Source organism: Engystomops pustulosus, chromosome 9 (genome assembly GCF_040894005.1).
Source record: "Engystomops pustulosus chromosome 9, aEngPut4.maternal, whole genome shotgun sequence".
NCBI classification, from domain to species: domain Eukaryota; kingdom Metazoa; phylum Chordata; class Amphibia; order Anura; family Leptodactylidae; genus Engystomops; species Engystomops pustulosus.
This window is the reverse complement of record NC_092419.1, coordinates 43,512,334-43,523,618: the sequence shown is the minus strand read 5'-3', so window position 1 is coordinate 43,523,618 and position 11,285 is coordinate 43,512,334. Positions and strand designations below refer to the sequence as shown.

Here is an 11,285-nt window from a genome sequence, read left to right as displayed (position 1 = left end):
TTTCCGAGTCATATAGGGATGTGTTCTAAAATATGACTTGGGCTTTTACGTAAAGCTCCAGGAAATGTGTAGCTTGATTGTTCTTGTCCATTTATCCAATAGTCGCTGGCATTGCCTCTGCTCTCCTTTATCTTATATGTCTTATTGGCGCCTTGATGTGTATTCTTGACTATCTGTATCCGTTTCTTTTCTTTACTCTTTGATTATTTTGGTGCTGTAAATGTTTTACATGTCAGATGTGGGACACTTAGCCTGTATTTATGATACTAATTGATTTCATTTATTTTACATCCCGGGTGAATTTCTGACTGTCACTCTAGCCATTATCCTAATGTTGTTGTTTCCTATAACAGTTAGAAAAGTCATTTTAAAGGCAGGGGGTCTTCTCGCACAGATGCATCAGGTGTAAAGCTGACTTTCCTCTGAGACATTCAGATTGGCTAAAGGAAACCCCATGGAATCTTGAAGGGCCTGTCCATCTGTTAGACTCTGTGTTACCTTGAGAAGGCGACTTCTTTATGCATTCTCTTGGGTGTATATATGAATATAGTGTGGTCACATTTTACTGGTTGTAACCTGCATTGCCTAATGTCATATGGGGAATATATAGTAAGCATTTCATCTTAGAGGGGAGTGTGGAGAAATAAAATCTGCTTTATTACAAAGGTATGCCTTGTTATAAATTTAGTCCACTTTTGGTTGGCTGTGTCAGAAAAGCAAATCTACACCAGCTAATAATTCATTCATAATTTTTATAATTTAAAGGTGTTTACCAGGAGCCTGGAAAGCCCCTAGAGGTCAAAGGTGGGAAAAATACAGCATACACACCCCTGCTCTGGTTCCTTATTACTCCATCGCTGTGGTACTTCTGACCTTATGGCAAGCAGGAAGCTCAAGGGGATGATGAATCCAAACTAAGCCAATGAATGGCCTCTGCAGACTATATGACAAGAAAAGAAGTGACTTCTTGTGGTCCAAGGAGGCCAATAATTGGCTGAAGCAAGTCCTGTGACCCCCTCAGAAATTTCAGCTGGACACAGGTCCAAAAACAGAAGTACTTAAGCAACTCAAAACAAAAAGCTATTGAGGGTTAAGTATTTTTTGCCCCCGCTCCTTCCCTAGCAGCAGCTGGGTCCACTTAAAGGAACATGGTACATTCCCTGTAGATGAGCTCAGGCTAACCTTACTAAAGTAAGCAGCTTCTAGCGCATTTTTAGCAGTGATAAAGCTAAAAGCTAGCAAACACTTCTGCGCAGTACAATTGGATCGCCCAACCGCTTTAAGTGGTCATGAGGGGGCAGTCTGAGGTGCTGTCTCTTCCGCAAACCACCCCGCCGAATCCATAGGCTGGCAGTGACTACTGAGCTTCATGCACCAGTCATCGCCTCCTAGTCCCGCCCCCCCATGAATACCTAGTTCCTATTGTACTTCGCGGCAGTGTCTGCTAGCTTTATTGGAGAATTCTGATAACGCTACTTTAGTAGGCAAATCCTAGTGCCTTTTTTATGGCTGACAGGTCCTGTTTAAGTATTCTAGGGCTATTTAAAGGGCATCTATCACCAGATCAAGGATTGTAACAAAACATATAGACATACTGGTGTGTGCCCCCTCTGGCATGAACTGCTGTTCTTTTAGCTTCTTATTCCCTCTTTTTTAAGAAAAAAAGGGCTTTAAAAAATATGCAAATTAGCCTGATGGGCTCCCAGCTCCATTAACTACTTTGGAGCCTGGAGCCCCTCAAGACTCATTAGCATAATATTAAAAAGTTGATTTTAGAAGGAGGCTAAGGATAACAAATAAATATAAAATGATTACCGCAATCCTGATGCCCGGATCTTTGAGTAAGTGTTCCTAGTTTATCATAATGTATTTTGATGGTAGATTTCCCTTACGGCGCCTTTCTCTGTCAGAAGTTGTCTGAGCAAAAGGTTTGTGGTCTTCTAGTTTAGTTGCAAAGGGCTTTAAAACTGTTTGTGTGCTTGAATTTTGACCCTTGCCTATTTACCCACATTTGAGCCTGCTTCACCCAAAATGTTCCCGGCTGGTTACTGACTATATCTCCGTCTATTGCCTCAACTGGGTCAGCCACCTCTAAATTGAGATTCAGACAGATTTGGTGCGTTTTGAAGGAGTGGATATAATTGAGCAGGAGCCTATTAATCTTATTTTCATCTCAAATTTGTTCCTGGCTTTTGCTAAAGATGCTGATTTGGCCAATTTTGTCAAATTGCCCCTGCTTGAGAATATAAGAATAAAAAAAAAAATTAGTGAGAATATGGAAGACTCAATACACATTGGGTAGTTGGCCACTCCCACTACAATTGGTTAGTACGGTCAACATAAATCCAAAATATATGGACAGTATATGGAACATGCTTGTAGTAGTGATGGGAATTACTTGGTGAGCTGGCTCATTAGGCTCTACTCACTAAGAAGAGCCGGCTCTTCTGGCTTCTGAACGGCTCCCTATTAAATATATAATACAGAGCCCCAGGCCAGTCAATCATGATTGTATCGGGTTAAAGGGGGCGTGGTGAGCCGGTTAGGGATGGGGTTAAGGGAACCATTGGCTCACTGAAGGGAGCTGGCTCTCATTGATCCAGCTCGTTTGCGAATGACACATGACTAGGATGAAGATCAGTAACGGATAATAATATAGGCTGCATGGCAACAGCGCAAGTTCCAATGTTTTTAGGGGGCCCCAGGTCACAGACCACCCATCATATTTAAAACTGCACTGTATGATAATGAGAGGGAGCTCTAGACCTTTAATCCTAATATATGTATGCAGGCTCTCAACACAAATGTATACAAGAACCTTCCAGGGCACTTGAAAGTCCTTCAAGGGTCTTTAAATAATAAAACTGAAATCCAACAGAGGGGACATCCCTTCCTTTCTCGAGTAGCTTGGTTCTGGTTCTGTCAAAATATTAATACAAAATAAGAATGATGGGGGTCCTTCAATTTTCATATGAGCCATGGCAATCTTTATTCATTTGAGTCAATGAAAGTTCAAGACATTCTGAGCCGATACGCTTAAATTTTTAGACTTAGAGTATCCAGTTTCAAAAGGGACATCTGAAAAATACCCTTGATAAATGTGGACCAAAGTATTCTTTGCTCAAATATACCGGTATGTGTATTGGGAATTATAAAACTGTAACTGGCTATGTATGTGTAGTATATACACTCTCAGGTATAACGTGAGGTGTGTAGGCAAATGTTATCAGCCAAGCGCTGCTCTTATGCCAAGTTATGCTAAGAATAGGTTTGTGTATAGTGGGGATTTATTTATCTAATACAACATTTTTGGATGGTTTACTTACCCTTGTAAAATATGATTATCTCATTTCTGCTGCAGATTTGCTTTGGCGAATCATTAGTTAAAACCCCATTCCTTTGCAGGAAACAATAAAAATGACCTATCTAAATGCATTGAATTATGAACTGTCGTGGAATAGGCCAGATGGAAATATAGCTTGTAAGTATAACTCAATTGTTAAAGCACAGGAGAAATTGAACTATAAATAAAATACCAAAATGATCACAGTTTTGGCAGCTTATACATCTTTATAGGCAATAAGGCTTAAGTATGTCAGGGAATGTCACTGTGGCTGTGAATAGCAAATCGAAATGTCAACTAGCATAACAAAATAAATTGCTGATTAAAGCGGCAGCCTAAACAAGATCTAAAAAAGTACAGGTCCTTTAGGAAATAGGTTACGGAGGAAACTGTGGCCTCGTAATACACCTTCAGGGAGAAAGGGCAGCGGTGTATAAATATAAAGGCTCCAAATGTAGTACAGTGGATTCATCGAGGCTCACTGAGCATTGGGCGATCGCCATATACAACTAATTCTTCATTCAGTTCTCCTAACCATAGGATAAGACATAATTTGATTATTGCCGGGACCCCCACCATTCTTGACTGAGAAAGGGGTTGTACCAAGTTTGATTGTTATCCTATATACTGTACCAATGTGAACAGTGTGGGACCTACTGCTGAAATCCGCCCTGATCACGAGAATGGGGGGGGGGTCTTGTTTTCAATAATTGATGGAGTCGGTAGTCAAACATGCATTCTGCCTCTCCAATTAATACTAAAAGAGTTGCGTAAATAGCAAAGATCAGCTTTCTGGTGTCTCTGACATTATCATTCGCTGCCTATGAGAGTGCTGGTGATGGTGAAAGGTAGTGCTCAGCAATTTCTGAAACTCCTGTAGTACTCGTTATTTTTGAAGGACTGACTAGTTGGACCTCCACCAATCAGATTGTTATCCTCTCTCCTCAGGCTAGGGAATAACCACCCAACTCCAATGGAGCATGTGTCCCTTCTGCCTGCTTTCAACCTGCGGTTTCAGGACCTTTGTAGGACCTTCAAAGGTTGTAAAATAGCTCTTGTGTTTAGAGCAGGAACAGATGTATGAGGCTTTCATGGGTCAAAGTCCTTCTCAATAGAAAATTTGGTGGGCAGTTCAAGTGGCCCGGGCCCTCTAGAATTGTTGGCCCCCAGTTGTGCAATAATCCACTACTGGCTCTCAGGACCCCACTTATTACAGTTTTTTTTTCCCTATAACATATTGACAAATCTGGGCCATAACTATTTTACAATAAATCTAAGCAAATCACAGGAATCATTATTTTCTGGTGTATAATAAGCATTGCAGCCTGGCGCTTTAATGACCCCCTTTATTCACAATGCCATTATAATACTGCAGCTTTGATGTATGAATGTAGCTGACACCAGACCATTACTGTTGTTGGCCACTCAGTCGGCTGCTTTGAAGCAAAACCTAAACTAGGGTAATAACTTCTGTTTCGGGCATGTTCCAAATATGTCACCTCCGCTTGGCATATCCACGTAATTAACCACTTGCTTAACATTTCTAATAGCAGAAGAGATATAGTGGCTTAGAAACCAGCACTACCATTCAGAATGTATCATACTTGCCTATAACTTATCTGCATCCCAGCTACATTTCCATCTAATCAAAAATCAAATATTATGAAAAACCTTTCGATAAAGTCTTGGGCTCATCACTGGGTATAGCCAAGGTAATTTAACAGTTTGGAGGGTATGTCTGTATATGTATATGAAGACTTCTGTAAATATGACTGGTGAATTATTGATCAAATCCTCATATTTACGCTGCTTCCTCAACCATAAGAAAGTTACTGGGAATAACGCTGCTGGTTTAGGATTTCGGGGGATGATGAAATATTCATTAAATAATTCAGGGACTTGAATGCTTTATTTATATCTGTTAAGCTTTCCTCCACCAGATAACCAAAACTATTGATTTTATTAATCTGTTTCATCTGTGATGTGTCTCCTCTGCGCTTGTATAATACATGTCTCTTGATTAAATTATGACATGTTTTGTATAATATTTAGGTTGCAGTCAATGGTATTTGTTGCCTGTGGATGGGATGATTGTCTTATTACAGTACTGAACAGGAATGGGAACACTTGTTCTTAGAAAGTTCCCACTCTCACTATCCAGTCATCAGCACTTTCTCTTATCACTTGCCAAGGACTAGGTTTTATCTATTAAAGTATATTTTTTTAACCGACATTTAGTCTACTTTAACCCCTTAAGGACGCAGCCATTTTACAGCTTAAGGCTCAGCCCGATTTTTTGGATTCTGACTTGCTTCGCTTTATATGGTTATAACTTTTGAACACTGTTACTTATCAAAACGATTCTGAGATTGTTTTTTCCCCACATGTTGTACTTCATTTTAGTGGTAAATTTTGGCAGATAAGTTTTGCGTTTATTTACAAAAAAAAGAAAATATGATAAATTTTTTGAAAAATTTGCCATTTTCGAAATTCTAAATCATTGCGTTTTCAGGCAGATAGATTTACCACCTAAATAAGTTGCTGAATAACATTTCCCATTTGTCTACTTTACATTTTCATAATTTCTGAAATGTCTGGATAATTTATTTTGATGTCACGCGGCTTACAAATAGAATATCGCTTTTCCGGATTTTCAGAATTGACTATTTTGGGGATAAATACAGTTTTGAATGAAATTTTACATATTTAGCATCAAAACCCCCTATATAATCTACCCATTTTCAAATCTGCACCCCTCAAGCTATCAGAAACAGCTTTTACGAAGATTGTTAACCCCTTGAGATCTTCATAGTAATTGAATCAAAATGGAGGTGAAATTTAGAATGGTCAAATTGTTCCCTTATACGTTCATTTAGCACTAAAATTTACACATTTCCAAAATATAAAAAGAGAAAACCCACCATACAATTTGTTCTGCAATTTCTCCTGAGTACAAAGACCCCCCACATGTGGCTGTGACTTGTTTTATGGGCGCACAGCGAGACGCAGAAGGGAAGGAGGGCCCTGCAGCTGCCAGGATTTTAGTTTCCTCATTGGCCCCTTTTGAAGGCTATAAAATTTTCGCTTTTCCGTTATTGGGGCCATGTGACGGCATTTTTTTTGCGGGATGAGATGCTTTTTCCATTGTTACCATTTTGGGGTTGGTATCACCTATTGTTGAAAATTTAGGAACTTTTTTTGAGGGCAGGAGTAGAAAAGCATCAATTCTGTACTGGATTTTTGACTTTTTTTTTTTTTGGTGTTCACCGTATAGACTAATAATCATGTTAGCTTTATTCTATGGGTTGATACGATTACGGGGATACCAGACATGAATATATTTTCTTACGTTTTACTAAATTTGTCAAACAAAACCCTAATGTGGGGAAAAATCTATAATTTTTGTATTGCCATCTTCCAAGTGGCATAACTTTGTTACGTTTTTGGCTACGGAGCTGGTTGATGGCTTGTTTTTTGCGGAACATGTTGTACTTTGCACCAGTATCATGTCTAAGTACATATGGTTTTTTGGTCGCATTTTATAGCATTTTTTGTGGGATTGAAAAGGTAAAAATCATAATTTTTGGAGGGTTTATAGCAGTTTTTTTTTACGGCGTTTATCGTGGGGGTTCAATAATGATTTACTTTTATTCTACGGGTTGTTACGGACGCGGTGATACTATATATGTGGGGTTTGTGTTATGATTTAGACTTTTTTTTTGAGTTATATGTCTCTTTATATGTTTTGGGGGTTTGGGGCATTTTTAGTGATTTATGACTTTATTTTTTTATTGAATAACTTTTTTTTTTACTTTTTTACTTTTATACCATGGGATATGAACAAGCAATCCTCTGATTGCTTGTTCATGATAATATTCTGCAATACTCATGTATTGCAGAGTATTATCAGTGTCAGCCTATGCACTTGCATAGGCTGGCACTTTGCCAGTAAGATGACGTCACAGACGCCATCTTACTGGCAATTCTTGCTAGTAACTCTGGGGTCCAGATCGGACCCCAGAGTTACTATAGCAACGATCGGCGCCCCCCGAAAACGGTTCGGGGGGGCCGATCGTGGGGGAAAGACACCCCAGATGCTTGTTAGATGCCGCGGTCGCGCTGACCGCGGCATCTAAAGGGTTAAGCACCCGCGATCGGAGACAACTCCGATCGCGGGTGTTACACTGGGGTGCCGGCTATTAGTTACAGCCGGCACCCCGTGTTTCCCGATGCCGGTTCGGCTCTGATCCAGAGCCGAGCCGGCATAGGCGCCGTGGCGGATATATCCGCCACTGAGCGCTAAGTCACTGCGCTCCGTGGCGGATATATCCGCCGCGGAGCGTGAAGGGGTTAAAAATATCTAAGGATACAATGATACACACATTGGATGAGATTTATAATAATAAGGATAAGGACTGTAAACCAAGCACACTGACATAGTGTGTGCCCTCTCTCACAGGATCTGATTTTCTTTTAGCTTCTTATGTCCTGATTCTTACAAACAAGGGCATAGGAAGCTTAAAGAAGAGCTGATCCTGACAGAGGCGGCACACATTAGTATGTCAGTGTGCTTGGTTTGCAGTCCTTGATCATGGTGGTAGGTGTCCTTTAAAAATAAAGAAAAATTTATACTTGCCTCTCATTCCCCTCTCGTTCTCACTGCTGGCTTCTGTTTGTATACAGAGGCCATTGTTGACATTCGTCTATCACTTACGTTTATATAGTCAGAGGCCGGCAGTGATGCACATCAGCCGTGGATCACAACCCTATACGTGTATACAAACAGAAGCTGGCAGTGAAGGGCGGCGCTGTGGGAGAACAGAAGCCCGTGACCCCTCCTCCAAGATGTATATATTTTAATAAATGATGCTCTTGGACAACCTGTTTTAAGAACTCGTCTTATTTTGGCCAAAGTATAAAATAAGTAAAGTTAGTAGCATAGTAATTCCATCATATGGTATTGCTTGTACTCACAGAGCCAAATGTCAGTTAGATTTGTTTCCAGTAGAGGCTCCTTTACATAAGGGGCATTCTATAGATACCATATCATGGACACATATTTAAGAGTTTTTAGTACTTTCAATGTCCCATCACTCACTTTCTACAGTATTTCAGGTGATGTAAACTACTTTAACATGGTTGAAAGGACTAGTGGTCAACATTTGTCTTCCATTTTGCTCATTAGTTAAAACAATTCATAGATATTTCCTCTAATATTTTCCTTTCCAGTACTGATTTCAGGAAACTGACTTTGTTGTTGGTTCTGGATGGACAAAATGGAAGAAGGAACAAAAGGTAGACTTTTTGTGCAAACTGGACGTATGTCATGTCATGTGCTGCTCTGTTTCCTGACACTGTTTATATCCTCCAGCATCAGAACCTAGATCAGAGCCGACCCCTAAGCTTGAGAAGACCTGGGTGAGGTGAGTACAGTGCATTGGACATGCTCTCACTGCTCGCTGGTCCTCTCTTGCCCTGGGTGTTGCTCTGCTCTGGGTCTTAATGCTGAATCCTACAACCGGTAAGGGAGATTGTGGCAGTGTTGTCGAAGTGAGCGGATCGTAGTTGCAGTACCAGACATGGCCCACGGACTAGAGTAGGACATGCAATTCCTTTGAGGCTCAATAGTGTGAATTTCCAGCTGGTGTGGATTTTAAATGATATGCTTAGTAACAATTAGAGGACAATTGAAGGACCTGTTTATACATAGATTACGTCTTATTTTGTAATATTTTAATTGCATATTACTTGTACTGGACATACATAGTGCGTGGGTGTCCTGGACTATATTGCCTCACTCTTGAGGTCGTTATAGTCGGTAACATGAGCAATTCTTAATGTCCATTGTACATATAGTTTGTTCATTCCAGGTAACGCATATCTACATCTATTCTGAGCTGAAATGTCACATTTGCATAGTTGCCTGGAACGTGTCATTTTAAACAATGTACCACTGATAAATGTTGATCGGAAGAATTTCCCATTGTATATATTTTTTTAGTTTTACTGATAATCAGGTTTGTGCATTAACCCATGGAAGGCTGGATTAGTTAAATAATGGAGTAATGATGATTTAATGGTGTATAGTACAGACATCTTATGATGTAGGGGAAGCTCTGAGGACATTGCTCTGAATGTAACAGATGGCACTGGCACTTGGTGTTATTCTCTTCTCTCTGACTCTTCACCCTCTTTTATGAATGAAAGCTAAAAAGCTGTAAAAAGGACAATTCAGCCCTGTTGTTTTTTCTCGGCGTGTGCCCAGATAGCATCCAGCACGTGGGATTTAAGCGCAAAGAGCCAGATTTTTATCACTAGGAATTGTCAAGGCAATGTTTTAGTGTGGCTGACGCTGGAATGAAAATTTATGGTTTCCTCCTCATTATATATTCTAGATTTCTACCTGTTTTATTAGGTCTCATAAATTGTACGCTTCTGCCTCCCTCATTTATTTAACAGCATATCAAATATGTTTTTTTATCATCATGTTCAGAAGGAAACGGAGTAAATAAAAATAATATCTTCAGTGATATGAAGATGGAAGAGGTTGTCCTGTCCACTAAATAACGTTTACATAGGTTGAACAGAAAAACTAGAAAGCCATACTAGGACTTAGGTGCAACGCGTACTTACCTTGTTCCCGGTTGTGGTGTCTCTCTGGTACTTCCAGTTTTTGGCACTGTCCCAGACAGACAAAGTACACATTTCAGCCATTAAACTACCTTCACAGCCCAGTGGGGGAAAGAGAGGGATTCCCATGATCAAGGGAAGGGACATCCAGTTGTCCAAGGAGTGCACTTCTTGGCTGAAGCCGGTGCAGCGATTCCCTCAAAACTTCTGATGGGAAGCAATGCTAAAATAACGTGAGCTGCAGAGTGACAAAAGAACAATAGGGGGTAAGTGTGTTTTTTTTGTTATTTGCACGCCTACCCCTTGTACCCTAGGATTTTCCAGATCTACTTTCCTACAGTAATAATGAAAAGCTCTGCATGGAGTTGTTTACATTTCATCAATATTGATGAAAGATTTCAGTAGCGTTAAAGACTTTTTTTTAAAAGTATGTAACAGGATTCTGTGGCTCCTATTGGTTGGGCACAGGGCCTATAAACTGGAAGTGCCTGAGCATGTCTATTTTGAGACTGCAAAAGCATCATCCGATACACGTGTTGCATCTGATATTGAAAGTCCGCTTCATTGATGTGAGGGAGGCTGAGCTCCAATCCTGCAGGATCTTTCTTGCAAAGAGTAACGTTGATTAATAAAGAAAATAGTCATGTTTTTTTTTTTTATGATGGACAACCCCTTTAAGATGTAAGCTTATAACATAGCCCTATGAAAATAACTCTACGTTTTGAAAGCAAAGGCTCTTCTTTTGCAAGCATTTCTAGTAATGTGTGCATATTACTACTTAACATGTGAGACAATTGTGGCTTTTTATCTGCAGCAGTTTATTTGTTTTTTTTTACGGCACATTTCGCTTTTACTGTCGTAAAGTTATGTGACACAAAAGCCCATTAAGTGAACTTCAGGCTAGCAAACTAGCTTTATATGCTGCTTGGTACTTTTATTGGTGCCGTTATTTATATTTAGAAGTACATATATTTTGGTGATCATTAAATAATTAGAGTAAGGAGAAAAAGTGGAAAAACCCTCTTATGTGAACCCCTTAGAAATAGGAAGTGATTGGCAAAATATAATTTCCTAACATGTTCCCACCATCGTCCAGGCCAGATTGGGGGGTGTCGTAGTTCCAGCTTCTAATAAACATGGTGAGAATCTCATATGAGGCCTGCTTTTTTACAGCTTTATACTGTTGAAACATAATTGGTGATTAGTGATTGGTTATATTATCGAAAGTCTGTGGTGCAAATATCTTGTGTGAGGGGAGTGAAAAGACATAATTGTATTACACCTGTTGTATACATGGCTGGTTCATGTGCAG

At 39.8% G+C, this 11,285-nt stretch overlaps 1 protein-coding gene across 3 annotated transcripts in view; it reads left to right on the top strand.

Moving 5' to 3' along the window:
* Positions 1-11,285, top strand: part of IL1RAPL2 (interleukin 1 receptor accessory protein like 2) — a 578,794-nt gene that overhangs the window by 239,071 nt on the left and 328,438 nt on the right. The window lies entirely within an intron of this gene.